The sequence below is a fragment of the Leptonychotes weddellii genome, unplaced genomic scaffold, assembly GCF_054177405.1.
Source record: "Leptonychotes weddellii isolate Sample4059 unplaced genomic scaffold, ASM5417740v2 HiC_scaffold_2342, whole genome shotgun sequence".
Lineage (NCBI taxonomy): Eukaryota > Metazoa > Chordata > Mammalia > Carnivora > Phocidae > Leptonychotes > Leptonychotes weddellii.
This window is the reverse complement of record NW_027823838.1, coordinates 1-9,741: the sequence shown is the minus strand read 5'-3', so window position 1 is coordinate 9,741 and position 9,741 is coordinate 1. Positions and strand designations below refer to the sequence as shown.

At 37.4% G+C, this 9,741-nt stretch overlaps 1 long non-coding RNA gene across 1 annotated transcript; it reads left to right on the top strand.

Annotated features, from left to right (window-relative positions):
- The first annotated feature begins 2,306 nt into the window (after positions 1-2,306).
- Positions 2,307-7,643, top strand: LOC145718840 (uncharacterized). Its single transcript, XR_014142044.1, has 4 exons — positions 2,307-2,401; positions 3,173-3,340; positions 6,461-6,590; positions 7,516-7,643. It is a non-coding gene; the product is annotated as an uncharacterized LOC145718840 (long non-coding RNA).
- The last annotated feature ends 2,098 nt before the right edge of the window (positions 7,644-9,741 follow it).

Below are 9,741 nucleotides of genomic sequence, written 5' to 3'. Positions count from 1 at the left end.
GTGATATTTGGTGATTAATCAGGTAAACAGACATATTTAAAGATTTTTTATATTACATTGTGGCTAAAAATTAGGGGTATATTTTTGCATGAAACTAGTTGAAGTCACAGTTTCCTAATCACTAAATCTAATGGGTACTTTTTTTAGGCCTGTATCATTCAGAATCTCTTTGGCCACTTAACTATTTCCTTCCTGATTTTTTTTTTTTTTTTAATTTACTTGGTTTTTATAACACTGTGCTTTTGTTGTTTCCCTACATCTTTAGCCACTTGTTCCTGTCTTTTAATATTTTATTTATTTGTTTATGAGAGAGAGCAGGCAAGCACAAGCAGGTGGAAGGGCAGAGGGAGAATGAGAAACAGACTCACTGCTGAGCAGGGAGCCTGACACGGGGCTTGATCCCAGGACTCTGGGACCATGACCTGAGCCGAAGGTAGACGCTTAACTGACAGAGCCACCCAGGCACCTCTCCACTTGTTCTGTCTTTATGTTTTGGATTTTCTTTTTCTACCACCTCTTAATTGCTCCATTTTTCCATACTTGACTTTCTTTTTACACTTTGCCCTCTTCCTAAATGAACTCATTCACTCTTAATTTTTTTAAAACTACCATTGCTGAGCTGATGACTCTCAAACTACTTCTCCAACCCTGATCTTTCCACAAATTGATTCATATCCATTTCAGTGTTCCATAGGCATGTCTAACTTTTCCCTGCATAATTTCCTTTCCTTTGGGTGGCACCATTATCTACACAATCATCAAAGTCAGAATTCTAGATACTCTTATCCACTCTTTTCTCATTCCCACATCTCACTGATCACTAAGTCTTGTCACTTTGAGCTCCTAAATACCTTTTTTCCACCTCCATTTGCACTCTTCCTGCCTTAGTTCAGATCTTCATCTTTTGCTTGACTAATTGCCACTCTTCCTTTAGATCTCAAATATCACTTCCTCAGGAGCACCTATAACTCCCCAGTCTAAATCTGTTGTTAAATTTGTACTTCAGACTACGAATCCCATTTGTCATATTTTTATTTCCTTGGTATTTTTCATGGCTTTTTTTTCTTTGTTAGAGTAAGTTTTGTAAGGGCAAAGACCATGTCTGTTTTGATCACTTTTGTATCCTCAGTGGTAGCACTGTGCTTGACAAATAGTAGGTACAAAATAAATCTTTGTTGAATGACTAAATAACATACTTAGAAGAACCTTCAGCTAGTTAGCCAACCCCCTAACTCTCATACTGCTGCCAGTTATTTTTTCAAAAATGCAGATCTGGGCGCCTGGGTGGCTCAGTTGGTTAAGCGACTGCCTTCAGCTCAGGTCATGATCCCGGGGTCCTGGGATCGAGTCCCACATCGGGCTCCCTGCTCTGCGGGGAGCCTGCTTCTCCCTCTCCCACTCCCCCTGCTTGTGTTCCCTCTCTCGCTGTGTCTCTCTCTGTCAAATAAATAAATAAAATCTTTAAAAAAAAAAAAAATGCAGATCTGACAGTTTTGCCCCCCCATTTTGCCTTTGGAGAAGTTCAAGTTCTTCAAAATGACATAGAGGCCTTTTTCCAACTAATGCACAAGACTTATCTCTTACCATATCCACTGCTCTCTGTTTGCTCTAGCAGTATCAAACTACTGGTTTCTAGCATACATAAATCCTGTCTTTTCACCTACGTGCTTTTGCATATGCTATTCACCTTGCCCAAATGCTACCTTCTTACTAAATCAACACCTACTAATCCTTCAGAACACTGTCCAGGTTTTGCTTCCCCTGCCAAGCTTTCTCTCTTGTTGCCATTTCTTCTCTTCCTCAATAAGTAATGATTTTCTCTCCCATTCTCTATCTGTACATTATACACATTTGTTTTACACATATTCTATACTGTATGTCACTTTTTTTTTGAGAGAAGAGATGAGCATGTAAATTGGGAATGTAATCAACATAAATCTTTTAGTTTTTTTCCTATTTTGAAATAATTTCTTCTAAATAACCTTAAGTGACTTTAAAATGTAGGGGTGCCTGGGTGGCTCAGTTGGTTAAGCATCTGCCTTTGGCTCAGGTCATGATCTCAGGGTCCTGGGATTGAGCCCTGTGTCAGGCTCCTGGCTCAGCGAGGAGTCCGCTTCTCCCTCTCCCTCTCCCTCTGCCCCCCAAACCCCACTCATACTCTCTCTCAAATAAATAAAATCTTTAAAAAATAAAAATAAATAAAATGTATAAGCTGACATAAACTTAGATGCTGGAAAACCACAAACATCAAAATGAATTATTGGTGAAAGATAGGTAAATGTTAAATTATAATTGATTATATGATCATATGTGTTTTGCATTTCAGATTTTGTTAGTGGAGCATTGAATAAACTTAAATCTAACAGAACACCCTCCGTTACACCTCAACAAGAAAAAATTGGTAGGTATTATATATTTTGTATTTAAGTGAAAATTTCTGTATATTATACAAAAAGTAACCATTACCTAACTTATTTTGGTTTAATCAAATCCAATCCAAATATTATTTTAAATGGAGATACGGTACTATAATTGTGTTGTGACATTGCTAATTACATTGGATATAATGAACCCAAAATTGTAGGTAAGAATTTCTTTTAGTTTGTTGTTACATTTTTGGTCTTTTAAATTATGCTTTTCTGTTGAATGTAAGTTGGATGCTGTTGAATATGTGAAAATAACTCAAATTTCATTTTGTTTTGGAACCAGAATTTTATTAGCATATGTTCCCATTTTTATCTTGGTTTGCTTCTGGCTGAAATTAGGCCAATAACATAATAACAGACAGTATGATCATTTGTTTTGTTTTTCAAATTGAAGAAATTAAGTGGTTAATATTTAGTTATGAAAAGCAAAACTATTATGTAGATCAGTTTGTTTGATCTCCTTGATTATTATTTTATTCCATATATTAATATTCTTTAATGTGGATTATATGCATCTTTCAGTCTATTTGGTTTAAGTCACTATTGTTAATCTTGCCTTTTTGTGACTTCCCTGTTATCATTTTAAATAATTGCATGGTGTTAATTTAGTTATAACATATATTTGATAATGTAAACATATTCTCACATTCTTTGGTTAGCTCTAAGTAACTACTTTATAAGAAGAAATTATGTAAAGTTTTTGTTTTTCCCACAGAGTTGATAAAATAAAACAATTTTTTTTTCAGCCCAGGTATCCGTATCACCCACGATTCTTACACCAAATGCTAAGCGTAAACTGCCAGTGGATTCGTCTCATGGTTTCTCAAGTAAGAAGAGGAAGTCCATCAAGCACAATTTTAACTTTGAGTTGTTACCAACTAATCTCTTCAGTAGCAGTTCTACACCAGTATCAGGTAGCAAAAAGAATTTATATAATTGGGTTGTAAACATTAACATGAGTGTCTATTCTGAGCAAAGTGCTATTTCATATTAATGTCACCCCTTTTAGGAACTATGGCTTTATTCAGTTTATCAAATCTTTTAATTTTTATAAAGTCCCCTCACTTTTATTTTATTTTATTTTTTTTAAATATTTTATTGGTTTTTATTTTGAGAGAGAAGAGATAGTGAGAGAGAGCACAAGCCAGAAGGAGAGGGAGAAGCAGGCTCCCTGCTGAGCAAGGAGCCCGATGTGGGGCTCGATCCCAGGATCCTGGGATCATGACCTGAGCTGAAGGCAGCCGCTTAACTGACTGAGCCACCCAGGTGTCCAGTCCCCTCACTTTTAAAATAGACACTGGCTCTGTATAATTAATGTGTATGTGTGTATGTTGACTGACCATGCCTATTGAAAGTTATGGTAAATAACTTAGAATGAGAGTTTGGGCTTCTGTGTATAGCACTGGTTCTCGGGTTTTAGGTGATTGGACATCCTGAATTCTATTTTAGTTACTTCCTGACTCTCTGATCCATAGCTATGACTGTATCGTTATCTCCTGTTGAGGTTGCCAAAATTTGATTTTCCCTAAATGCAGGGTGGTGGGGTACTGCCATTGGAGGAACCATTGTGCAGGTAAAGGGGGGGATATTTTTTAGTTTTATATTCAAGTAGATTTTATAAAAGCTTTATAACTTGGTTTACGCTGTTCCTTATGACACGGTTTCCAGATTCTTTACCAGCCCAGCCATTTTCTTCCAAATGACTTATAAGTTCCTAATATAGCCACCCAGAGCCGCCAGAGAAAAATATAATTTTGCTAATTTGAATACCAGATTTTTGTTAGTATGGTCTTAGATTGAGTTGGCTCCTTTAGCATGTACAGAATACAAGTTGGCTCATGGTTAATCTTACAAGTTAATGTTATGATCAACCCAAAATGAAATGAAATCCTGAGCCCAGAGTCCTCTATCTCCTGTTTGTCTCACATTTCATCAAAAAGTGAGTGATCTCTAATTCTTTTAGGTTTTTATTGATTTCAGACAATGTTGAGAGTTTTACTTTAAATTTGTTAGCTAGGTTAAGAGATCTTTCCAGAAGCCTCCGTTTAGTTTCTATTATCCAAAAAGTCTAGATTTTCCTTGTTTGTTTTATTAGAAAGTTGAACAGAATAGCAACTTGTTTTTTATGGTCCTTCACAGGATCTCTGTGTGTGTTTTGCTAAAATGTAGTGATAAGACATATCATTGTAATGATAAGACAAATAAAGACATATCTGAAGCTATGTCTGTATTTCTTTCAGTATTCAGAGGTTGGAGACTTGAATTCTTTTAAACTAACTTAGTGTTTTCTCTCTCTCTCTCTTTTTTTTTTAGAGAGAGAAAGAGTGAGAGCAGAGGGAGAAGGAGAGAAAGAATTTCAAGCAGATTCTGTGTAGAGTCCAAGGCTGGGCTTGATCTCATGACCCTGAGATCATGACCTGAGCTGAAATCAAGAGTCTGAGGCTGAACCAATGAGCCCTCCAGGCGCCCCTAACTTAGTGTTTTCTTAGTTTTTTCGACTTTGGAGGACTGTTTCCAAATGGCCAGTATGAATTGTAATTCTATCTGCCTTTGCTTATTATAAGCATTTTAACATCTGCTTCAAGAAATGAACCTACTGATTCCTGATTCCTTCTCTCCAAGCTCCCAAAAAGTAGTTTAAACATTCTTGTGTTACTGGAACATTAGTATGAGCCTGCTGAATCAATGATTTTTTTTTAATAAAAAAATCAAGTTCAGGGGCACCTGGGTGGCTCAGTTGGTTAGGCGTCTGCCTTCTGCTTGGGTCATGATCACAGGGTCCTAGGATCGAGCTCTGCATCGGGCTCCCTGCTCGCAGGAGGCCTGCTTCTCCCTCTCCGACTCCCCTTGCTTGTGTTCCCTCTCACTCTCTCTCTCTCTGTCAAATAAATAAATAAAATCTTTTTAAAAAAAATTTAAAAATCAAGTTCGATAACAATAATCCTATTATTTTAACTCACCATTTTCTTTCTTTCTCTTTTTCTTCCTTCTTTCCTTCTTTCCTTCTTTCCCTCCTTCCCTCCTTCCTTCCTTCTCTTTCTCTCTTTCTTTCTTTTTTTTTAAAGATTTTATTTATTTGAGAGAGAGAGAGAGTATGAGCAGGAGGAGGGGCAGAGGGACAAGCAGACTCCCCACTGAGCGCAGAGCCTGGTGCATGGCTCCATCTTAGGACCCTGAGATCATGACCTGAGCTGAAGTTAGACACTTAACTGACTGAGCCACCCAGGCACTCCTGAAAAGATTCAGTTTCTATATTTGTCTAATTTAATTACAAAAATTATATTTTAATCTTAGGGAACAATAACACATCAGTCTTTATTACCAAACACTGCATTTATATTATTAAGAAAAATAATAATATAGTTTACATTTACTGATATTTTTATCAGACCTGTGAAAAACGGGTGAGACTGGAGCCATCTTAAAACAGAGCTAGAGTGGCCACTGCAGAGAAACTGCCTTACGCACTTTTTTTTTGCTGTTTGTTTAGTTTTGCTTTTTTGTGGTTTTTAATTTTTTAAAAATTTAAATTCAGTTAATTAACATATCATTGGTTTTAAAGACAGAGGTTTTAACTTGCCATTTTTCTTTGGCCTTAAATTTCTCAGCCACAATTCAGTAAATTCCATTGCAAAATTGAAAATGGATTGGTTTCTAATTTTGGATAATAACAGATATGTGCTTTTTTTAATATAAAGGCAGCTATATTAATCTACAGTCCACAGAGTACCTATTTATAATTTTTTTCCTATATTAATCTACACTCCATTATTAAATGAGTTTAAAGCAAAACTTTAATATAAAAGTCATGTTTAATCTGACCCTTAATTGGCAACTAAAAAGTAAGAAATTGATACTTTTTTTTTTTAAGTTGAATTGGGTTTATTTGGCTTTTGAAGTTGCTAACCAGAAATTATGTGATTTTGTTATTGCATAGGGTTGGAAATTAAGACTTTAAATCTAATTGCTATTAATATTTTATACTTTGGAAAGGAAGTATGGGTGGTATATTACATGTGGTTATATTTTTATAGTTCCCTTTGATACAAGCCCAGAAGGATCATCTCAGAGTTCAGTCTCTCCCGTAACCATCAGTGGAAACCGTTTGATTAGTACAGGTGTGCTAAGGCGAAGTAAGAGGATTGCAGGCAAAAAAGTTTGCAGGTAATAAATCCAGGACATTTTGTTTCACTGGTATATATAGTTAATAAAATATTTTGTTTGTCTTTCTGCTGAGAATCATATTTGAGTCATAATTTTTTTTTAAAGATTTTATTTTTTTTTTAATTTTTTTTTTTTAAGATTTTATTTATTTATTTGACAGAGAGAGACACAGCGAGAGAGGGAACACAAGCAGGGGGAGTGGGGGAGGGAGAAGCAGGCTTCTTGCCGAGCAGGGTGAGCCCGATGCGGGGCTCAATTCCAGGACCCTGGGATCATGACCTGAGGTGAAGGCAGACGCTTAACAACTGAGCCACCCAGGCGCCCCTTGAGTCATAATTTTTAAAAATTCCCCCTGCCTTTATTATCTTATCAATCAGCTGCACTTTATATATCCTCCAGAGAATGACTTCTAATTTGAGTCCACTTTGCTTGCTTAAAATCCTATTGTATGTTGATGTGTGTAATTTTTTAATTTCCCGTTAATTTGTAGGTTAGTCTGTTCTTCTTAAAAAAATTTTATTTATTTGAGGGGGAGGGGCAGAGTGAGAGGGAGAGAGAGAATCCTCAAGCAGACTCCCTGCTGAGCGTGGAGCCAGACATGGGGCTCAGTCCCGGGACCCTGAGATCATGACCTGAGCCGAAATCAAGACTGAGCCAACCCAGGCGCCCCCAGGCTAGTCTGTTCTAATGATTCTGTTTTATAAGTGACTAAGTAACTCTTGTGATAAACAGGAGAGGCCATTTTATATACAAATATAATGTATACATTAAAGCTTAACTGATTTTAGAAAATTATTACTCTGTTTAATTACTAGCAATATAATTTGCTTTGGACTTTCAAATTGCATTTTGCAAGAATGCCTCCAGTTTTTATGCTAACATTTTTTTTTTTAATGCTGACATTTTTAATCCCATGCTTTTTTAGGGTGGAATCAGGAAAAGCAGGCTGCTTCTCTCCTAAGATCAGTCGTAAAGAAAAGGTCCGAAGATCTCTTCGTTTGAAATTTAGTCTGGGGAAAAGTAGCAAAGACACAGTAAGTGTCTTTCACCATTTCATTGATGTTCATATTAGCATAAAGCTGTAGATTTGATGGTAAAAGACACTCTTAACCCTGCCTCTCCAGCTACTCTTTCTCTACTCCCCTTTATACCAAACTCTTACACATGAATTGATATCTACTGTTCCCTCCTTTTCTGTTCTGCTTAAATTGATTCTAATGAGGCTTTCATCCCCCAACAATCAATGCAGCTGCTTTCAAGATCACCCATGAATTCAGTGGTGCTCAAACCAGTGGACAAATAACAGTCCTTATTAGACTTGTCAACAGCATTTGACGTGGCTAATCACTTGCTCCTCTTTGGCATACTTTCCTTCCTTGCTTCAGGGGCACTTTACTTATGATTCTTCCTTCTTCACTGGTTACTTTCCTAATTCCTTTACATTGGAGTGCCCAAAGAGTTCCCTTTTCTCTTTCTACTCACTCAAGGTGCTCATTAGCTTTAAACATCATATATTTACTTAAGACTTCCAAGTTTATATCTCTAGCCCAAAATGCTTTCCTGAACAATTTGACTGTTTCTTAACATCTGCCTACTTCTCTACTTGATGTCCATCCAATAGACATCTCAAGTATAACCTGTCCCAAATAGAGCTCACAAGATGCATTTCTTCACTGCTGCTATTTCTCCACTCCTCCCCCTCTCCACCAACCACATCCCCACCTACAGTCATCACCATCTCAGCTATGGCAACTCATTCTTCCAGTCACTTGGGCCAAAAACCATGTAGGCATTCTTTTTTTTTTTTTTTTGAAGATTTTATTTGTTGACAGAGAGAAACAGCGAAAGAGGGAACACAAGCAGGGGGAGTGGGAGAGGGAGAAGCAGGCTTCCCGTGGAGCAGGGAGCCCGATGCAGGGCTCGATCCCAGGACCCTGGGATCATGACCTGAGCTGAAGGCAGACGCTTAACGACTGAGCCACCCAGGTGCCCCCCATGTAGGCATTCTTGACTCCTCACTTTCTCACACGTCCTGTGTAAACCATTAGGGAATCTTGTGTCTCCTCTGCTTTTAGAGTATATCCAGACTGAACAATTCTCACTGGTACTACATTTCTAATATTCTATAAATTCTGTCATCTCCAACTTGGTTTACTGCAATAAACTCCTACTAGTAGGTCTACCTCTACCTTGCTGTAATACTACAGCCAAATTGATCCTTTTAAATCCCAAGTAAAGTCCTGTCACTCCTCTGCTCAGAATCCTCCAGTGACTCCTCATTTCACTCTGAAAAAATGATAAAGTTCTTATGTTTACATGTACCTCCCCACAGGACTGGAACCAGTCTGCCTCTCTGAGTCCTCCTCTCACCACTCCCTCTAGCTCACTCAGCTTCTTGCCTCTGTGCTGTTTGTCAAATGTGCCAGACCCGGTTTCGGTCTCGGACACTACCCTGGTCTTTCTTCTCCCTGGGATAATATTCTTTCCCCCTTTATCTTCATGGCTCTCACACATTTATCTTTGCTCACAAATCATCTTCTGATCACTCTGTTTAAAATGACACCCCACCATAGGCTTCTTACCCTGCTCTACTTTTCTCCATAGCATTTCTCACCTTGTGTATTGTATAATATACAATATAATTTACTGGTGTTCTTGTCCTGCTCGAAATCTCCCCATCTAGAATGTAAATTCTGAGGGTAAGATTTTGATCTGTTTTGTTTTGTTCACTCACTGTTGTGAGCAGGTCCTAGCATAGAGTCATCACAAAAGAAATTATTTCAGTTAATATGTGAGGTTGTTTTTATTTTAGATCATAAAATACCAAGTAATAGCCAAGTCAGATGCTTACAGTTTACATGCATGCAAGTATATTTGTGTTTGGCATGAAATTGTTTACTTTTATATACCTTTTTCAATCAGCTGTAGAGGATTTTGATAACTACAAAAATTTACTTTGTCTTAGTATTTGAATTAACTAGGTTTATTTCTTTTTTTTTTTTTTTTAAAGATTTTATTTATTTATTTGAGACAGAGAATGAGAGACAGAGAGCATGAGAGGGAGGAGGGTCAGAGGGAGAAGCAGACTCCCTGCCGAGCAGGGAGCCCGATGCGGGACTCGATCCCGGGACTCCAGGATCATGACCTGAGC